The sequence below is a fragment of the Lepidochelys kempii genome, chromosome 2 (genome assembly GCF_965140265.1).
Source record: "Lepidochelys kempii isolate rLepKem1 chromosome 2, rLepKem1.hap2, whole genome shotgun sequence".
NCBI classification, from domain to species: Eukaryota; Metazoa; Chordata; order Testudines; family Cheloniidae; genus Lepidochelys; species Lepidochelys kempii.
This window is the reverse complement of record NC_133257.1, coordinates 73891359-73913049: the sequence shown is the minus strand read 5'-3', so window position 1 is coordinate 73913049 and position 21691 is coordinate 73891359. Positions and strand designations below refer to the sequence as shown.

Genomic DNA, 21691 nt, shown 5'->3' with positions numbered 1-21691 from the left:
AACATCAGCCACACTATCAGAGGCTCGTTCACCTGCACATCCACCAATGTGATATATGCCATCATGTGCCAGCAATGCCCCTCTGCCATGTACATTGGTCAAACTGGACAGTCTCTACGTAAAAGAATAAATGGACACAAATCAGATGTCAAGAATTATAACATTCATAAATCAGTTGGAGAACACTTCAATCTCTCTGGTCACGCGATTACAGACATGAAAGTTGCGATATTACAACAGAAAAACTTCAAAACCAGACTCCAGCGAGAGACTGCTGAATTGAAATTCATTTGCAAATTGGATACAATTAACTTAGGCTTGAATAGAGACTGGGAGTGGCTAAGTCATTATACAAGGTAACCTATTTCCCCTTGTTTTTTCCTAACACCCCCCCGTCCCCCGAGACGTTCTTGTTAAACCCTGGATTTGTGCTGGAAATGGCCCACCTTGATTATCATACACATTGTAAGGAGAGTGGTCACTTTAGATAAGCTATTGCCAGCAGGAGAGTGGGGTGGGGGAGGTATATTTTTTCATGCTTTGTGTGTATAAAAGATCTTCTACACTTTCCACAGTATGCATAGAATCATAAAATCATAGAATATCAGGGTTGGAAGGGACCCCAGAAGGTCATCTAGTCCAACCCCCTGCTCGAAGCAGGACCAATTCCCAGTTAAATCATCCCAGCCAGGGCTTTGTCAAGCCTGACCTTAAAAACCTCTAAGGAAGGAGATTCTACCACCTCCCTAGGTAACGCATTCCAGTGTTTCACCACCCTCTTAGTGAAAAAGTTTTTCCTAATATCCAATCTAAACCTCCCCCACTGCAACTTGAGACCATTACTCCTCGTTCTGTCATCTGCTACCATTGAGAACAGTCTAGAGCCATCCTCTTTGGAACCCCCTTTCAGGTAGTTGAAAGCAGCTATCAAATCCCCCCTCATTCTTCTCTTCTGCAGGCTAAACAATCCCAGCTCCCTCAGCCTCTCCTCATAACTCATGTGTTCCAGTCCCCTAATCATTTTTGTTGCCCTTCGCTGGACTCTCTCCAATTTATCCACATCCTTCTTGAAGTGTGGGGCCCAAAACTGGACACAGTACTCCAGATGAGGCCTCACCAATGTCGAATAGAGGGGAACGATCACGTCCCTCGATCTGCTCGCTATGCCCCTACTTATACATCCTAAAATGCCATTGGCCTTCTTGGCAACAAGGGCACACTGCTGACTCATATCCAGCTTCTCGTCCACTGTCACCCCTAGGTCCTTTTCCGCAGAACTGCTGCCTAGCCATTCGGTCCCTAGTCTGTAGCTGTGCATTGGGTTCTTCCGTCCTAAGTGCAGGACCCTGCACTTATCCTTATTGAACCTCATCAGATTTCTTTTGGCCCAATCCTCCAATTTGTCTAGGTCCTTCTGTATCCTATCCCTCCCCTCCAGCGTATCTACCACTCCTCCCAGTTTAGTATCATCCGCAAATTTGCTGAGAGTGCAATCCACACCATCCTCCAGATCATTTATGAAGATATTGAACAAAACCGGCCCCAGGACCGACCCTTGGGGCACTCCACTTGATACCAGCTGCCAACTAGACATGGAGCCATTGATCACTACCCGTTGAGCCTGACAATCTAGCCAGCTTTCTACCCACCTTATAGTGCATTCATCCAGCCCATACTTCCTTAACTTGCTGACAAGAATACTGTGGGAGACCGTGTCAAAAGCTTTGCTAAAGTCAAGAAACAATACATCCACTGCTTTCCCTTCATCCACAGAACCAGTAATCTCATCATAAAAGGCGATTAGATTAGTCAGGCATGACCTTTCCTTGGTGAATCCATGCTGGCTGTTCCTGATCACTTTCCTCTCATGCAAGTGCTTCAGGATTGATTCTTTGAGGACCTGCTCCATGATTTTTCCAGGGACTGAGGTGAGGCTGACTGGCCTGTAGTTCCCAGGATCCTCCTTCTTCCCTTTTTTAAAGATTGGCACTACATTAGCCTTTTTCCAGTCATCCGGGACTTCCCCGGTTCGCCACGAGTTTTCAAAGATAATGGCCAATGGCTCTGCAATCACAGCCGCCAATTCCTTCAGCACTCTCGGATGCAACTCGTCCGGCCCCATGGACTTGTGCACGTCCAGCTTTTCTAAATAGTCCCTAACCACCTCTATCTCCACAGAGGGCTGGCCATCTCTTCCCCATTTTGTGATGCCCAGTGCAGCAGTCTGGGAGCTGACCTTGTTAGTGAAAACAGAGGCAAAAAAAGCATTGAGTATATTAGCTTTTTCCACATCCTCTGTCACTAGGTTGCCTCCCTCATTCAGTAAGGGGCCCACACATTCCTTGGCTTTCTTCTTGTTGCCAACATACCTGAAGAAACCCTTCTTGTTACTCTTGACATCTCTGGCTAGCTGCAGCTCCAGGTGCGATTTGGCCCTCCTGATATCATTCCTACATGCCCGAGCAATATTTTTATACTCTTCCCTGGTCATATGTCCAACCTTCCACTTCTTGTAAGCTTCTTTTTTATGTTTAAAATCCGCTAGGATTTCACCATTAAGCCAAGCTGGTCGCCTGCCATATTTACTATTCTTTCGACTCATTGGGATGGTTTGTCCCTGTAACCTCAACAGGGATTCCTTGAAATACAGCCAGCTCTCCTGGACTCCTTTCCCCTTCAAGTTAGTCCCCCATGGGATCCTGGCCATCTGTTCCCTGAGGGAGTCGAAGTCTGCTTTCCTGAAGTCCAGGGTCCGTATCCTGCTGCTTACCTTTCTTCCCTGCGTCAGGATCCTGAACTCAACCAACTCATGGTCACTGCCTCCCAGATTCCCATCCACTTTTGCTTCCCCCACTAATTCTACCCGGTTTGTGAGCAGCAGGTCAAGAAAAGCGCCCCCCCTAGTTGGCTCCTCTAGCACTTGCGCCAGGAAATTGTCCCCTACGCTTTCCAAAAACTTCCTGGATTGTCTATGCACCGCTGTATTGCTCTCCCAGCAGATATCAGGAAAATTAAAGTCACCCATGAGAATCAGGGCATGCGATCTAGTAGCTTCCGTGAGCTGCCGGAAGAAAGCCTCATCCACCTCATCCCCCTGGTCCGGTGGTCTATAGCAGACTCCTACCACTACATCACTCTTGTTGCACACACTTCTAAACTTAATCCAGAGACACTCAGGTTTTTCTGCAGTTTCGTACCGGAGCTCTGAGCAGTCATACTGCTCCCTTACATACAGTGCTACTCCCCCACCTTTTCTGCCCTGCCTGTCCTTCCTGAACAGTTTATAACCATCCATGACAGTACTCCAGATGAAATGAGCTGTAGCTCACGAAAGTTTATGCTCAAATAAATTGGTTAGTCTCTAAGGTGCCACAAGTACTCCTTTTCTTTTTGTTCTTACAGTTTCCAGCCCAAGTTTGTAGGCTCAAGTGGTTTGGATAAACACTGGCAATTTTGGCTGCTTAACCTGAACTGACCCTCTAACTGTTCTGAGATTTTCCTGTCGTAAATGAAAAATCTAAGCTGTCTAGCTATGCCATGTACCCAGGGATCTAATCCTCATCCCCTTGCTAATCCTCCCCAAACTTAATAAATCATTTTCCCATTTTACAAAAATGTCAGTTTTTCCACAATTTAAAGAAACACATGTGAAAATCATCTTTCCTAGTTTAACAGCAGCTATGTTAATACAAAGCATATAAATGACTCAGAGAAGTAGGCCTATTTGCCTCAAACTGGTTATCCCTCTTATAGTTGCATGCATAAAGTCTCTGCCATTGTATTATCTTGTGAAGGCCACATTACCGTGAGTATTAGAAAAAGTGCTTAACTTTTACTGAGTAGTACAGTTATCATCCAGTCCTGCTGAGGGTTTCCTGTAGGGTGCTGAGCACCCATAATTCTTATTGACTTCTGTAAAAAGTTGAAGGTACATGGTGGCAGATCCTCAGTTGCAGGAAACCGACATAGCGCCATTGATTTCAATGGAGCTTTTACAGCTTACACCAGCTAAGGATAGGATTGATGATTTTGGTTGGACATATCCCTGGAGGTTTCATCACATGACCTAATCTTTAATTAAAGATTAGCAGTCCTGGAGAGTTGGCAACCCTAACTAAGGATTTGCCTGCCAGTGCAGTGGATGGGGCAATCAGCAGCACCCCTACACAATTAGGATCATTAGAGACCACAGAGGGGCTTCTGTCTCATTTTATCATCCTATTTTGAAATTTATCTCCTTTACTTTACAAAAAGCATAGCTAGGATATGGAGCCTGGCCCAAAGCCCATTGAAACCAAGACTTGTCACTGGACCTTTGGATCATGCCTTAATGAAGATGCAACAGAGAAGCGGCTCTTTTTGCAGATGGAGGGATAATTATATTAAGTTCCTTCACTGTGCTCTGCTTCATACATGACACACATTAATTCACAGTCCATATCGAGCCACACATAGACAATAAAATTTCAGAAACAAAATACACATGCAAGAAGCAGTGCAGGTATCTTTGGTGAATTAATGAAGAAAAAATGGGTCTTAAACTTCAGTGAAAAAACTGAAATAAATACTCCAGGTTCTCCAATTTTCTCAATAAAATCCATGGCTATCCTTTACATTCATGGTGAAAGAATCATGCCCTGAATGGTTTGCCAGTGATAGGATTGTTTAATCTACTGTCTTTGTATTTATAGCTATTTTTGAGCTTGTGTTCCTCTTATGTCAGTCCCCCATGCACAGAATTTGCAGTGTCCTCTGGTAAATAGGCTTTTTTGACAAGAAAAGGGTGACACTCTAAGTTGTCAGATACTTTTAATTCCTGAGTATCATGCCGAATGTAACACTTGGAGGTCGTGATAATAATGTGTTATCTTAATTATGTGTGTCCTCGTGATGCATGTTTTGTAACAGATATAGTATATCAAACTGCAACAGTGTCTTTGAAATGAGATTCATTACTTAAGGGTTTTCTTCCTTCTTAAATAAACAGAGTAAACGAACAATTGCTGAGTCCAAGTTTGAATCCTAGCACTTCCTGTTAAGTCCAAAAAATAGTGCAAGGAACATGTTTGGTCTGCTCTTTCTAAGGCTTGATGATGTGATAGGAAGGATGTTGTGTGTAACATCAAAGAGTTGTGATGTTATACCTCCAAAGCATGACTTCTGGAGGCCTAAATCAAATAATGTGCACTCATTTTTCTCTTGAATATGGCAGGCTTTAATAGAATTGGATTCTTATCAGAAATGTTCCAACAATTTCCTTCATTGTGTTTCTGTGTGCCTTTTTTGACTAGCCAAATTCCTCTCACTTCTCAAAGCCCTGCTAAGTGACTCCCCACTGAGTTTAGTTAAGAACGGTTGAGCAAATTGCAAGCTGCGAAAACCAGCCAAGAAACCACTGGTGATGAGCAAATGTTTCTGCTCTTTAAGCTCATTGTAAATGTTGCCTGCTTTTTCCTCCAGTCTGACACTGTTAAAGTGGAAAACAAAAGGGTTTGTATCATGGACAGGCTCAAACCATATCCTGGATATGAACACCTCCAGACTTTGGAAAAGTACCGCTATGGATCAAAACTTAGCATTTGGGGCCCATGTCTAGTTGGTATAGCAATGTATCGTTGAAAGCCACAGATAGAATTCTGGCCCAGAGATCAACCATACAGTTTTGCTCCCTGAAGGTGGCTGCATTTCAGTGGTGAATGAAATGATCCCATAGGAGTTGTAAATGAATATCTGGGGGCAGATATTGGCCCCAGGTGTATAATTCACAGTTACTTAATGTGATTCGGAGGCTTGTGAAAAATGTTATATAATGTGAACCAATAAGTATAACTGAACAGGCGATCCTTGCAAGCAGAGGGCATAATACTATTAAAGACCAGACATTACTGGATTTTCATGTTGTCCATGTCCCCAGGCTGTAGTATCTGTTTTGGGGAAGAGTACTTGCTGATCTTCAGAAACAACTGTCTATCAAGAAGAGAAGGAGTACTTTTCTTTTTGCGAATACAGACTAACATGGCTGCTACTCTGAAACCTGTCTATCAAGAGTTATAACTGCACTAGTTAGGTACAGACTGAGGGCTGTCTCAGAGCTTTGCTCTCATTAATAATGTGAAAGTGATTTTAAAAAATGTCAGTGCCAAAAAAGGTTGTTTGGGGGGGATGTGGAGTGAGTAATTTTGTTGCAACAGTAAATCTGAGCTATGTTTAGTTATTTACTCATTTTTCTTGGGAGGGGAAAGTGTGTTTAATGGTTGGAGCAGCTGACTGGGACTCAGGGCTCCTGGGACCTCTTCCTGGCTCTGCCACTGATTTACTATGTGACCTTGGGCAAGTCATTTAATCTCTTTGTACCTCATCTGTGAAAAGGGCATATATATATGCCCCATTTACAGGGATGCTTAATAATCCTAAAGCTCTTTGAGAGCCCTGGAAGAAGGGCGAAATATCTCATTTTAAATTTCAGGAAGGTTTGATGAAAAGTGTTTTACAAAATACTGAACAAATAGAAGAGAAGAGAGGCTGAGGGAACTGGGCTTGTTTAGTCTGCAGAAGAGAATAGTGAGGGTGGGATTTGACAGCAGCCTTCAACTACCTGAAGGGGGGTTCCAAAGAGGATGGAGCTAGGCTGTTCTCAGTGGTGGCAAATGACAGAACAAGGAGCAATGGTCTGAAGTTGCAATGGGGGAGCTCTAGGTTGGATATTAGGAAACACTATTTCACTAGCAGGGTGGTGAAGCCCTGGAATGGGTTACCTAGGGAGGTGGTGGAATCTCCATCCTTAGAGGTTTTTAAGGCCTGGCTTGACAAAACCCTGGCTGGGATGATTTAGTTGATGTTGGTCCTGCTTTGAGCAGGGGATTGGACTAGATGACCTCCTAACGTATCTTCCAACCCTAATATTCTATGATTATCTGCCATAACACAAGATTGAGAAACACGGTCTCCTGGAGATTATCTTGAGTAAACCAAGAACAACTTGAATCACTATTAAACTGGATCAGCAAATCTATAGTTACTGTATATTCATCTAAAGCATAAATCCCTCTTTAACTTACTTCCAGGTAACCAAAACTAGTGACTTGGTCATGTCTCTAGCTACTATGGGCAACATGCGTTTCTTCCCCCCCCGCTTTTATAAAAAGTCCCAGGAATCAGAGGGAAAAACACTATATTGCTGATGTTTTTCATTTTCAAATTCATTAAATATTTTGGTCATTTTTCCTCATAGTCCCCCTTTATTTAAATTTCTCCTACTGCCTACGAATTGAGCTATGCACTGATACGTATCCTGGAAGTTTCTGTCATCATTTCCCACCATAGATGGATCCCCCTCCATTAGTTTCCCCCACTAGCACCAGACATGTGACCCTCCTTCTGGCTGGGGAGAGATGGGGATGTTCCTCCTGCTGGAGTCTATTATAGTCTTCCCTTATATCAGCCAGGAGGACTGCTAGTACCTTCGAAGGACCCATGCCATTCTGATCATTTTCTGGCTTAGGAAAATGTTCCTCCATCTGGGAGCCTGTCAGTGCCTCATCTTCTGTCATCCAGAAGGTTCACTAGAGAGCAGTGATAGTGTTCCTACTGTTTCCTGTCTGGAAGCGAGGGATCTGAGGTTGGGTCTCCATCTTCAACCCTGTGTACGTGAGCATATTACACTCCCCTAGACTCTGCACTCTGAGAACACTGATGGGAGTTTATAACAACAACTTGTGAACTGGAGCTTTGACCCTAATTCTTCTTTCCCCGTTTAGAAAAGTCACCTTGTATTTCAATCTCTTCCCTGCCGAACTCCTAATTAAAAGTTGTGTGATTGCTATTCCAGGTGTACCTCTGTGGCCACAAATTTTACATATATCGATAAAGATGGCCATTTGAATTTGATTCAGACAGCAAAGATGAATGTCTCACACAGATCGTGGGTGCAATCCTGGTCCCACTGAAGTAATTGCATTCCAGGATTTCACCCCTTATTTAAACCACAATGAGTCTGAAAGAATTTTACAAACATGGGTCTCATGCTTTAATGTGGACATAAGGTGGAACTGAAAAAATCTATACAAACAAAGATGACAAACCTGACCCCCTTTGTAACTGCAATTATGACTTGATTGGAACAAACTAGACAGACTACATAAGCAGTTCTTGCCAATCATATTAATTCAGATAAAAAATAAAAATGTAGAGGAGATAAATCCATTTAAAAAAAATGTAGGTTTGTGAGGAGTTCCACACCAAAACCTGAAGACATGCACACAATTTTTGTTGGAAATCTAGGAAAGCAAAACTTGCTTTGTATAAATAATGTATTCCCCACTAATATTAGACTCATCATATCTGTATATTTTTAGCATTGTCAGGCATTAGTTTCTGGAGATCATAATCTATTACGTTGGACCTTTTAAAATTTGGCTTTGATGGTGAATGTATTCCTTGTAAAAACTAGGTTAGAGCTATGCATGCTGCTGGAACATGAACCCGTCTTTGAAACAGAGACTAACCATGATTCTCTTTCCTGCTGTCCTCTTCTCCTCTACCAAAAGGTAATCACTTTTTTCTTTATTTCTCTATTTGGTTAATTGATGCTTATTTGATATGTCCAGGGATTGTACTAGGAATGAAAATAGTTATTAATATGTTGTTAAATAAGTAGTAAAATTATAAACTAAATAAAAGGGGAGCCCATAAACAGCCAGATAAAACTGCAATAAGTTACAGGCGCTCCTGGGAGGCACGCAGGAGTGGAAGCCAGAAATTTTTGTGTTCTAATCCTGGCTCTGACACTGTCCTTAAATCAGCTACTCCAATCTTCTCTCTGTTTCCTGTCTGTAAAATGGGGCAGATAATACTTAGCTCTGTGAGCATAATCACCTTTGCAAATTTTAATTAATGTTGGTAAAGCATAACAAAGGTGCAAAGAACTATAGAAGTGCTAAGTTAATTTATCAAAATGAAGAAAGGATTTAAAAAAATCCTAAGTGTGAGCTTGGTAAAAATAAATTAGGATGTACAGATGCAGATGAAAATCCATCATATGGTTTAGAGTCAAATTAGAAAGGTTTGGACGGAGAAATAGAATCTTGCCTATTGCAGATAACAGTGGAGAAGTTGCCTGATCCACCACAGGCGACCACGCTGCTGAATCGCTACAGTACAGATCCTCAGTATCAGCAACTCTTCATCAATCTGGTAAGAGTGAAGCCAACTCTAAAAACAAACATTTCCTCCATGAACAATGTATTTGTTATATTTTCTCATTTGTTTATGATGGCTGTGTCAGCCGCACTGACTTACATAAACACTGCCAATCCTGGGATGTTACACTCTCAACAAAAGTAGCTGAGTACAAAGAGCATTCCAGAGTTTTAATTCATATTGTATAAACGTAACAGATGTTGATAAAATGAGCCAACAAGAAAATACAACAAAGGAGATCATTTCAAGGGGGCTTTTGATTAAAATACATTCCAGATTGACCAAAAGATACAACGTTAATGGAATAGATCATTTAACTGTCATCATTTGGCTCCTTTAGCATTATAAAGCAAACAGAAAGCATTTCCATGTTTATTTCCTAAATACTGCACCAGAATATTGGGCCCAAGCACATTATAGTTTTTGGTGCACTGTACAAAGCTTAAGAAAAATAAATAATTAATTAAATAAAACCAGTCTTTGCCTCAATGAGTTTACAATGCACAGAGTAGACAAGGATAAAATGTGGCACCCTGGGAAATTCAGAGTTGGGACTGACTTAGAGGGTTTTTACGTAAAAAATATATATATTTTGAGCTCTGCTTGAGTTCACTGTAGTGATTCTGTTGAACACAAGAATTGCCATACTGGGTCAGACCCGATGTTACCCAGGGTTCTTTCAACCCAAAGCTCTTAGTAACTTTTACTCTGTGCGAGGTGGTGTCAGGAAATAAATCAGGGGAGTCACGGCCCTCCGACCGATAGATGGCTGGCACAAAGAGGACAACACAAGAGTGCTTTTACTTAAAGCTAAACTTTACATAGTCTCAAGCACTTATACACACGTCCTCAAGAGGTTAGTAAAACACCCCCAACCCTTGATAATTACCAAAGCTGAGTGTGGCTCTCCAGAGGCCGCAGGGAAACACAAGATGCATCCAGAAAGAGAGAGTCCAGTCCTGAAGAGGCCCACTACCTCAAACTTTTCCCCCTTATTTACACATTAGTAATAGAATGACATGTCCCTTAAAGCAAACTTGTTAAGTAAGCAGTTTCAATGGTCAAGCGAGAGGTTCCTTCTGATTATCGATTAACCAGCTGTGGGTTTTTCCAGAGTTTGTAGCCTTGAGGCCCCAATAGACATTCCTGGGGCACATCCTGCTCTTCTAAGATGCATGTATCAGCAACTTCAACACAGTTCTTATCAGGAAGGACATGGGGTCAAGCTGCCCTTTCTGTGGTACCCAAAAAGCCCCCTCCCCTCCTGCCTTGGTTAAGCTAAGCCTGCTGACTTGGCTAATTTACGGCCTGCTGACTTGGCTGCTTTTAGCAATAAGTCATAGTGGTTTCAGGTACTTTACTGGTTTGCCAAAGTCTCCCCGTACACCGAGGTCCATATAGGTTGGTATTCTGTCTCTGGCATTGGCCAGGAACAGGTGCTTCAGAGGAAAGCATAAGAACCTTGCCTCCCTTCCAAGATAACCTGCCTCTTACATGGATCTCATCCTGATCTGTAATAGTTAGAGATGGGTTTAAACCCTGAGGCATAAGGTTTAATATCCCTTCTACATGTTTGTTATGAATTGTGATAACTCTGTATAGTCTTGATGTCCACATAAATGTCTCATCTCCTTTTGATTCTTGACCTCAATGACTTCCTGTGACAATGTCCACAGTTTAATAACACATTGGGTGCAAACATATTTCCTTTTATTGTTTTTGAATTTCCTTTCTTTCAGTTTCAGTAAATGTTCACTTGTTCTTGTATTATACTATAGGATTGGGAGAACCCAAGTTCCTGATCTACCTTCTTGATATCATTCATTATCTTATTCTGTCCTCTCTTTCTCCTTTCCAAAGTAAACGTGACCTTAAGAGCCCCACAGTTCCAACTGGCAAAGGATTCACTGTCATGTAACAGCTACTCTTAACAGGCCTGACAAACTCACTACACCTAACACATTGCTGTCATAGTATTTACCTATAAAGAATGTCTTGTAAGGTATCAGATGAAAACTGGTAACATAACAGCCATTAATATAATTGTGAAACGTATGTGTTAGTACTATATGAAGAATTATGGATACTCACTGATATTATGCTTTAAAGTCTGTAACCAAACAAAAGGAGAAACAGGTTTTTTTCCCAGACAGGAGGGAAGGTAGTTATCTCCCTGTTTCTCATGTAAATTGAGCATTGTGGAGCCAAATACAGTGGGAACTACCTTTGCATGGAAGTCAACAGGAAAAGCCAGGTTGATAGGGGTGTGTGAACTCTGCTTGGGAAAACACTGTAATCTGAACCCCAGCGGTTCACCCTGTTTCTGGGAATAAACTCCCTAGGAACTTTGGGAAATAGAAGAAGAAGCAAAAGGACGTTCTGTTATCCATTGACTGAGGAGACCTCTGGTAATGAGTAGGGGAAATCATGAAAATCTGGATCTGGATTTGATTGAAAACCAGCAAGCTCTACAGAAAAACTCTGAGGGTAAGAAAATGGCTTTATCCAAAGGATTTTGTAGCTTGCTAAAGTTATGTTTAGTCTCTTAGAAGTGTGTTGTACTTTCGTTTCATTTGTAACTAATTCTGTTTTCATTATTCTTGCTTTATATCACTTAAACCTCTGTCTTTGTTAATAAACTTCTGTGTTTTATGAGTAGATCTCTGTGCTGTAATATTAGCAAAATGTGAATCAAACAAGCTGGTGTGCACACTCTCTTTGGAGATAGTGGACTTTTTTGGGAAGTTCTATGGCCTGTGTTATGCAGGAAGTCAGACTAGATGGTCAAAATGGTCTATTCTGGCCTTAGAATCTATGAAGTTGGTAATTTTTGTGAGTGTCCAGTGACAGGGGCTGGGTACTCCGGGAGAACGATCTTTCAGGGGCTTAGGACTAGGGGTGCATCACGTATTACCTGCAAAGCAAAGTAAGGGCCATCAGAGTCCTGAGAAATTTGTCTGGGATAGCTAGCAGATTGGGCTAACAGGGAGTTTCACCCAGTTTAGCACCAGCAAATCTCTCTCTTACTGAGGTAGAGGCATGGTAACCTGTAATTTTGGGCATCCTGAGAAAGAGTCACAAAACAATCTGTCTTTTTAATCTCTTTTTTCATTTGTGAGTTTTCTCAGGCCCTTGATCATTCTCACTGCTCTTCTTTGACCGCCCCTACCCCTTTAGTTCTGCAGTATTCTTTTTGAGATGGGTTGACCAGCATTGCACACAGTATTCCAGATGAGGCCATGCCACTGATATAGATACAATTATTATAATATTCTTTGTATTATTCCAGTCCCATTCCTTATGCATCCTAACACTTTGTTAGCTTTTTTTTTTTTTTTAACCCACAGCTACGCATTAAGCAGAGGTCTTCATTGAGCTGTCTACAGGGAACCCCAGGTCCCTTTTCTGAGCTGATAAAGTTAATTTACGACCTGTAATGCGTATTGGGCTGTCAAGTGATTCAAAATATTAATCACGTGATTCAAAAAATTAATCTCAATTAATCATGTGATGAATTGCACTGTTAAACAATAATTGAATACCATTTATTTCAGTATTTTTGGATGTCTTCTATATTTTCCAATATATTGATTTCAATTACAACACAGAATACAAAGAGCACAGTGCTCATTTTATATTTATTTTTTATTAAAAATATTTGCACTGTAAAAAAACCAAAGAAATAGTATATTTCAATTCACCTAATTACAAATACTGTAGTGCAATCTCTTTGTCATGAAAGTTGAACTTACAAATGTAGAATTATGTACAAAAACCCCCTGCATTAAATAATAAAATAATGTAAAATTATATCCAAATCCACTCAGTCCTCCTTCAGTCAATCGCTCAGACAAACAAGTTTGGTTACAATTTGCAGGAGATGCTGCTGCCCTCTTCTTTGTTTACAATGTCACCTGAAATTGAGAACAGGTGTTCAGATGCCACTGTTGTAGCCGGCGTCGCAAGATATTTACATGCCAGATGTGCTAAAGATTCATATGTCCCTTCATGCTTCAACCACCATTCCAGAGGATATGCGTCCATGCTGATGACTGGTTCTGCTTGATAACAATCCAAAGCAGTGCAGACCAACACATGTTCATTTTCATTATCTGAGTCAGATGCCACCAGCAGAAGTGTGATTTTTCTTTTTCGGTGGTTCGGGTTCTGTAGTTTCTGCATTGGAGTGTTGCTTTTTTAAGACTTCTGAAAGCATGCTCCACACCTCGTCCCTCTCAGATTTTGGAAGGCACTTCAGATTCTTAACCTTGGGTTGAGAGCTGTAGCTATTTTTTAGAAATCTCACATTGGTACCTTCTTTGCATTTTGTCAAATCTGCTGTGAAAGTGTTCTTAAAACGAACAACATGTGCTGGATCATCATCCGAGACTGCTATAACACAAAATATATGGCAGAATGTGGATAAAACAGAGCAGGAGACGTACAATTCTCCCCCTAGTTCAGTCACAAATTTAATTAACGCATTATTTTTTTAATGAGCATCATCAGCATGTCAGCATGTCCTTCGGAATGGTGGCCAAAGCATGAAGGGGCATATGAATGTTTAGCATATCTGGCACATAAATACCTTGCAACACTGGTTACAAAAGTGCCATCTGAACACCTGTTCTCACTTTCTGGTGACATTGTAAATAAGAAGCAGGCAGTGTTATCTCCCATAAATGTAAACAAACTTGTTTCTCTTAGCGATTGGCTGAACAAGAAGTAGGACTGTAGCATCTCAACAGTGTCCTTATCTTCCTTAATTGCTCTCTTCATCCACTGGTGATCCAGTGAAGCCACTAATCCTTTTGTGAGCTTTCTGCTTCTGAAACGTTTAAAGAATTTCATGTTTGTTTTTACACATTTAGTTATCTGCTCCTCAAAATGGTAGAGAAATGTGAAGGTAAAAGTAGTTGCTCATTTCCTTCATTGTGGATCATTAATTAGAAATTTCCCTACAGCTGATTAAACTGGCAGTAGGCAAAGATTTTGCTTGGGATTTTTGATAATGAATTTAATTTCCTGCAGCCTCTGAGTTTTCCCTGCTAGTCTCTCAACCACTATTGGCCCTATTTAGTTTGTGAGATTTGACTAGATTACATCTGGAGAGGTGATGTGACTGCAGACCAGACAAAAGAATACTAAGGAGTATATTATTATTCAACCACAGTATAGTTTATTCTCTAAATAGACTAAATGGAGAATGTGAAGTACATCTGAAGACTTGACTTGGCAAGAAGGTATATTTAAGGCTTCTATTTTTCAACAGATTTGACATTTTTTTTTCCTGAACTGACAGCTAAATTGGAAATTTTCATTACAAAAGTTGGTAACCCTAAAAAAGTTCCTTCAAGGGAAAGCATGCACATTTGTTTGGTTTAAGGAAACTACTTTGTCTGTGATGACTATCTGGGCTGCACGTAGAAGTGGGCAAAATTTTTTGGCCAAAACTTTTTTTTCTTTTGCAAAAATGCAGATTCAGTGGCACTGAAACATTTCATGAATTTGTTTGTTTCACTGAATTGTTAATTAAAAATCAAAGAAACACAAACTCCAAAATTCTGAAAAAAGTTGACCCATCTTATTTTGACATTTTTTTAAATGAAATGTTTCTATATTTTTACTTGAAATAATGTTTTCAAAATTTCTTTTAAGGTTTTTTTTTAAAAATTCCAGAATGATGAAAAGGTTGAAACTGAAACAAAATGTTCTGTTGTTGAAATTAATATTATGTTTGTAATATTATGTTTACGAAACAATTTTTTTTCAATTTTTCAAAATTCCCAACAAACTACAAAGTGCATTATTCACTGAGCTTTAATCTTAACTACTAACCAACACTTGCTGATTTCCCTACTAGGTTAATCAGCGAGGTGTTTCTGCATTTTTTATGTTACACCTTGCCCATTTCACACTGTTTTAGTCAGTTTTGCACCAAGAAATGTCAAAAGTTTGACAATGGGAAGCAAGGAAATCTGTTTCATAGTACCAGAAAAAGAAACTCTGGCAAATAGCCATATAGCAGGTCAGGGCTAACGGGAGAAAAATGCCTGTAGAAAGAGCTTGGGAGCATATTTGTAGTGTTTCCTTTTGGGTGAAATACAACCTTAACTTAGGCATAAGCCAATGCATGGAGTCTCTGGTGGTGGAAAGTCTACTATGGAGGAGTTCGTGGAGGATAAAGTGGCTGTAACCTCACTTTGCCAGGTGGCCTAGATACCAGAAATGGCTGGGGTGAGGGTATGGGCAGGGCAGTTGAGAGATGCACTGATTCAGTGCAGCAAACTCTTGATGGCCTTTGCTGATAGGCTCCTATAGAGCTCCTGGTCAGAACTCAAACTGACCTATGAGGATGAATCCTGCTGAGGGCCTCCCTGTTGCAGAAAGGTCCAATTTGTACTTCCTAATACTTTCTGGGTGGATCTTGCCCTTCATTAGTCCTTTTAAAAAAATTATTTTTCAAAGAAATCTGAATGCTCTCTCTCCTCTGGTTCCAATCTACCCACTATCCAAAAATATTCCTGGAGAGACTACAAGACGCACCATCCTCAGGTGGGTGTGGGGAGCTTCCACTGATTTCCCTGTGCACCCATATGCACTCAAGGATAGAATTTGGCCCAAGTTATGAGTAGGATGCTGTATGGATAGGTAAGATATAGAAACTTGGTGAACACCTACTTAAAATACCAATATTTACCTGGGAAACTTACCAAATTAGCTATAGCTAAATCTAGAAACATTTATGTCTAAGGTGGGATTCAATGATCAGCATTCAGCACCCAGCAGACCTCATAGTATATAATTTTTCTTTTTGTCCTCTCTCATGCAGTATATATTTCTGATTTGCTGATTTTTACTAACATTAACTAAAGAATATTACAGGATGTCATAAATGGGTTGTTTAATGAAAGAGCAATTATTAAACATCTCTTTGACTTAATAAATACTTGGTCATTTACTATTTCCAAACAGGAATTCAGATCATATCAATGGAGCTCAGCTTAGCTGTTCCAGCCTGTGAGATTTGGTTATATTCCAGTCATAACAGCTTAATGTGAACCTGATCTTTTAGTGGAAAAGAAAGGGCTTATTACTGTGTACTTTATACTGATTTGGGCACAGCTGAAATAAAAAAAGAAAGTGTAGTAATCTAACCCCCCACCACTCATGAAGCCTGCTGCAACAGGAATGGCTACACACTTATTTTCTCCAACCTCCACCTTCTCTCTCTTTGTCTTGCAGGAGCCGTACATAAACAAATCAGCGGTGTCAGTTCAGGCTCATTTCTCTCTGCAATGCACATACATCATCTTTCGGACCTTGGGGCTTCGCCACCTGACAGTTGTTGACCTACAGAACCGAGTTGTTGGGATAATAACCAGGAATGATCTGATGTCTTTCCAGCTGGAGGAGAGGCTGGTGTGCCAGCTGGCATTGCAAAAACGTGACTCAGATGAGCAGCCCCTAGATTAGGAAAAGAGAACAGAACTGTTAATGTTTTGTTTCTTAAGCTGACAAACTTTATTTTTTTGTTTTTAATAAGCCTGCATTCTTCTTAGGTAAAGGAAAAATGGATAAGACTGTACTGTTTGATTCCTTTAGAGCAGGGAAGTTCAAAGGCATCCTACACAGCTCCCTTAAATGTATCCTACCACTAGCTCCCTTGAACCATAGGATGATGCCAAAGTTCACTGACAGCAGATTTGGCAGGGCTCTGGGTTAGATGGACCATTGGCCTGACCCAGTATGGCTGTTCTTATGTATGTTCTTATATTTTTAAGGCTTGTGAACTAAATCAGGAATTTTCTACTCATCTACCATGGAAGGCAGAAGTACAATCAGATATGAAGGTTGTGGTTAAAGTGTCCAAAAGCATCTATTTTCAAAATGACATAGTCATTTAGCAGCCTAATTTTTAGCAGCCTGCTGATTTTCACTTAGGCGTTGTCAGCACTTAAAGTTGTAGTGCTATAACTATGCTGGCAAAGTTAGATGCAAAAATGCCCTAGCACAGATGATCTTATACTGGTAAAACTTATGCTGGTTTGGCGAAACAAAATAACCTATATCAGTATCACAACGTATCACTATAACTGTATCTACTCTAAAGCTTTTACTGACACATTTATGTCAGTAAAAAATCACACCCCTTAGCTACATAATTATGCCAGTAAAACTTTAAGTGCAGACTAGAGCTCAGGTTCCTAAGTGTCTAACTCACTTTTAAAAAATAGGACCTAGGCTCCTAACTGACTTAGACGCTTTTAAAAAATTTACTGTGTGCACCTTTCTTTTTTATTTTAAAAGCATGTACTTGTAGGCTGATTTTAAACACCGCCTACAAGTACATGCTTTTAAAATGTACAACCAACTAAAATGAATGGAAATTGGGCATCCTACTTGTCTGAGATATATTTTAAAATCTTAGTTTCAATGAGTATGCCAGGCAGGCGTAGTCCTGAGACCCTAGGGGGCAAACTGCTAATGTGGCTCGCAGTGGTGCAAAGTTTGAGTACATCTGCTCTTGACTACATTTCCTTTCATGTTTGCAGCTATTAGAACAGTTTCTCTTTCTGTTCACCCACCTGGTGTAATTTCATATGTATTGAGTGTCACACACAGAGGAGATGATCACAATTGCTCTCTGGTTTGGATGTAGCTGTTGTTTATATTTTAGCATATTTGGAAACCAGGCACCCAGAATATAATATACAAGGCCCCATCCTTTGTGATTTTTGGTTTCAAACATTATATGCTTCCATGGAAACTTCATTAAATGTTGATAAATGAATATGACAAATCTTTTGGATAAGAGACTGGTAGACTTCCTCTCTGACATCATAATTAATTGTTATTTTTGTTCTGCTAAATAATAAAGCATTTCCCATAAACATGCTTATTAAAACCACACTTTTGTCCCAAGGGTCTACCATGATTAATGTTATAATGATTACCAAGAAAAACTAGTAACTGTTTACTGGTTATAAAAAGTTGCCAGATTATCTGAAAGTAGATTTCTGGTATTTGAATTGTGCAGCTTCTAGCCTCCTATTAGTCAGAGATTTATAGGACTTTCCCCCGATATAGTTCTTCACTTAGTAATGCAGTTTTTCTAGCACTGCAGAGGGTACAGAGCGCATTAAAGTGTCTGAAGTTTACAAGACAAAGGGCAGAGAATGAAATGCTAAAGAGCTTGCAGTCCAAAGCCATAATTAGGTATAGGAGAGATAATGAACGAGGAATGTCTTATTGACCATCTAGCTGGTAGGCGGTGGGGAACAGGTGGATTTTTAATCATCTCCCTTTCAAACCAGTAATATTATAATAACTAGTATATTGGCTGGGTCACCGTCATTACTGACATGTGCTTCACGTACTCCAGGGATGTGGGGATGGAGTGTCCTGAGCTTTGTGGATCACTGAGCATCAGCAGAACAATAGATCTAATCTAGAGCCCTCTTGTGAATTCCCCTAAAAAACTGGTGCTATGAAGCTGGCTTTGAGTCCCACTCCCTCTGGTAACTAACAACTAATCCCATATCTGGAGCATGCTTGCTGTAAACTTGTGCTCTTGGTTCAAGGCCCAGTACTCCAGCTGGTAAATGGGCTCCTTGATTCCTTGAGTGCATAAACAATGCCATTCCACTAGTACTCAGTCATTATGTGCCCACCCATGCAGTGTAAGTCTCCTTCATCTTTCCACTAATTACATCTCAGGCTGATTACCTCAGGAAAACAGTATCAACTATGTTCTGTAGTTGTGGTCTACTGAAATGAACATAAGGCTTAGAAGTAAGATTCATCGAGTCAAATCCCAGCACTGCCACTGTCTCATCACATGACCTTGAGCAAGTCACTTAAGTTCCTGTGCCTCAGTTACTCCATCTGAAAAATGGGGACATTAATGGTGATCCACCTCTGTAAAGGGCTTTGTGCAATGCATATGAAAAGTTCTATATAAAAATATGAACTATTAATTTTAAATTATAATTATTTATCTTATACCAATGATAAAGCAGTGCTAATTTTGCCATCATGACAATGTTTCTTAGGAAACATTCACCACATATCACCTAAATGCCCTGTTATGTATTATGGGGGTTGCATTCTCCCACATGTTACGCCCAATATCACCAACAGACGATGCCTAAAATGGTAAAATCATACATGATACAAGGGTAAGATGTGCGTATACTACCACAGATAGAATTCCTTTCAACATTTCCCAAGAGACATGAAGATGAGGCTCAAGGGAAGAGAGAGATTGTGGGCCCCACAGTCAAGTGTCCCACTCAGAGACTCTGACAACACTCATGACACACTATGTACAAAATGGTGAAAAGAAATGGCATTCTGCAGTCTACTCTTCGTGATACTTCATCAACACATTGGCTCTCATGATCCCCACATTCAACAGGTTCTAAAGAATGGAAATGGCAAACAGACCAGGCTCTTCAGCAAAGTGTGTTTTTTACAAGGGATGATGCCAGCTACTCTTCTCTGTTTTTGAGCGCCACTTTACTGAGAGGTGAACCTTTTGGTACTTAGGCATAATGATTTGAGAAACTGAGATGAAACTGTCTTATGGTTTTGCATGAGATATGTATTTAGATTATGGATGTTCACAATTTGCCAACACATCCCAGTGAAGAAGGGGAAGAAATCCTCAAGGGAAGGTCCATTTCAAGTCCTTCACCATCATTTTTGGTCTTTGTATGCAGTCATACATCTTCCCACTGACTCCATTTTTATGATGATTGTTTCCCACCACTTATTTGTACCCCAGAACGAAATCTATTTTGCAAATGACATGGCTTTTGTTTTGTCCAGATTTGAGACAGAAAGATCCAAAATAAAGTATATTGAGACAAAAAACTCCCTTTTGAATTAAAAGGGTTTCTTTTTATCAACATTGTGTCTGACAATAGCTATTACAAATCCCTGTATGTGAGCATAAAATCCTATAAAGGGCCATTGCTGAGGTAAATAATTTTCTGCCACATGTCTCCTAAGAGAATGTAATACCACTTTATGACCCATGTGTTCTTAAGTACTTATTCCAGTATTCAGTGTATTAGTGTTCCTATCACACGGCACTGCTGATATGTACTTTGGAATTAGCTGTTTAGTACTTAAAGTGTAACTCATCATAATGCATGATCCTTTTTAATTTCCTTGGTTTCTAAATGAGTTATTGGGTTCATTATATTAGTATTATTACTATTATAATATCTAAAAGGCAACTACGCAAAAGCCAACAAAGAGCTCTATTTATTATAACCATTACAAAGTATAGACTAACGCCACACTTCATCTTTATTTATAGTGCCTAAACTTTTTCTCCCATTCTTGAGTGGGTGGTCTGGTTACAGTGATGGCAAATCATTTACATCACTTTCCCTAAAGTAACACAAAATCCACCCAAATGATGAAAAATGATTTTTTTTGTAGTAAGAAAGCTTTCTAAAGAAAATCTATAGCTCTATGTATAAAGTATCCCACTGGAACTTTCTTTTCCCTAAACTAATTTTCATATTGGTTCTCCCAGCAGTTTCCAATAGTGCCATGTTTTGAGGATCTCATTGTACTTTATATTTATTTAAGTAATATGGTGCAAAAATAATCTGTGTTCACTTGGAACTCTGCAAAATGTTAATCCCTAAAAATGTAACTTTATGGAGATTATCGTACACCAGTGATTCTCAAACTGGGGCACTTGCAGCCCCAGTCACAGACAGCTGGCTGGTCACATGGTGCTGGCTCCTCTGCCTTGTTGCTAGCTGCCAAACTACATTGAAAGAAGCTCTAAATACATTAAATATGTTCCAAATGTTACTTTTCCGTGTAAGCAGTTGCTGTAGTTGCTAAAAGGAAGCTATGTGATGGTGAAGTAATTCGTGTGATAAAGACAATTTATCTATTAAAATGCAGCCCACATTATGAATGTCTTCATATTGGATGTGGAGCTTGCCAAGCTAATTTGTGGCAGCCTCATCAGCTGTGCAGAGCCCTAAAACCACCATCAAATCTTGTCAGAGGGCAGTCGTCAGTGATGTGAGACATTGTCCATCTGTCTTCGGCCACAGCTGCATGTGGAATCTTCTCATTAGTCCCAGGTATGAAAACTGCCTGCACATTGACCCTGGCCCATTCAAAACTGGTGATGTGGTGGAACCAGGAACGTGTATGGGCAGGTCAGTTATAAGAGACTGGTTTCTGACATCAGCTGCAGACAACTCTTCACGCCACATCGACGGCACAGAGAAATCTGGGCAGTGCCAGCAGGCATACAACAGGTGCCTTGATGACAAGCTTGCTCCTGAGAGGTTGTAGAAGCCTGTGTATTGTGGTAGACTTGAGTTTGCCCTGATCTTCTTAACCATTCTGACTGTAGCATCCTCACAATGGATGTGTGGAGGAGTGCTTAACACAGGAATGTTGCTTAACACAGGAAGCCATGGTACTGGCATGCATCAAATTGTCCCAGTTA

The 21691-nt window shown here is 40.3% G+C and overlaps 1 protein-coding gene across 1 annotated transcript in view; it reads left to right on the top strand.

The window, feature by feature from the left end:
- Nucleotides 1-17482, top strand: part of LOC140905918 (chloride channel protein B-like) — a 104423-nt gene extending 86941 nt beyond the window's left edge. Inside the window, exons 9-11 of the mRNA XM_073329417.1 lie at nt 8450-8546; nt 9097-9192; nt 16444-17482. The gene's annotated coding sequence lies outside the window, so the exon portion shown is untranslated. The remainder of the gene's footprint in view (nt 1-8449; nt 8547-9096; nt 9193-16443) is intronic.
- The last annotated feature ends 4209 nt before the right edge of the window (nt 17483-21691 follow it).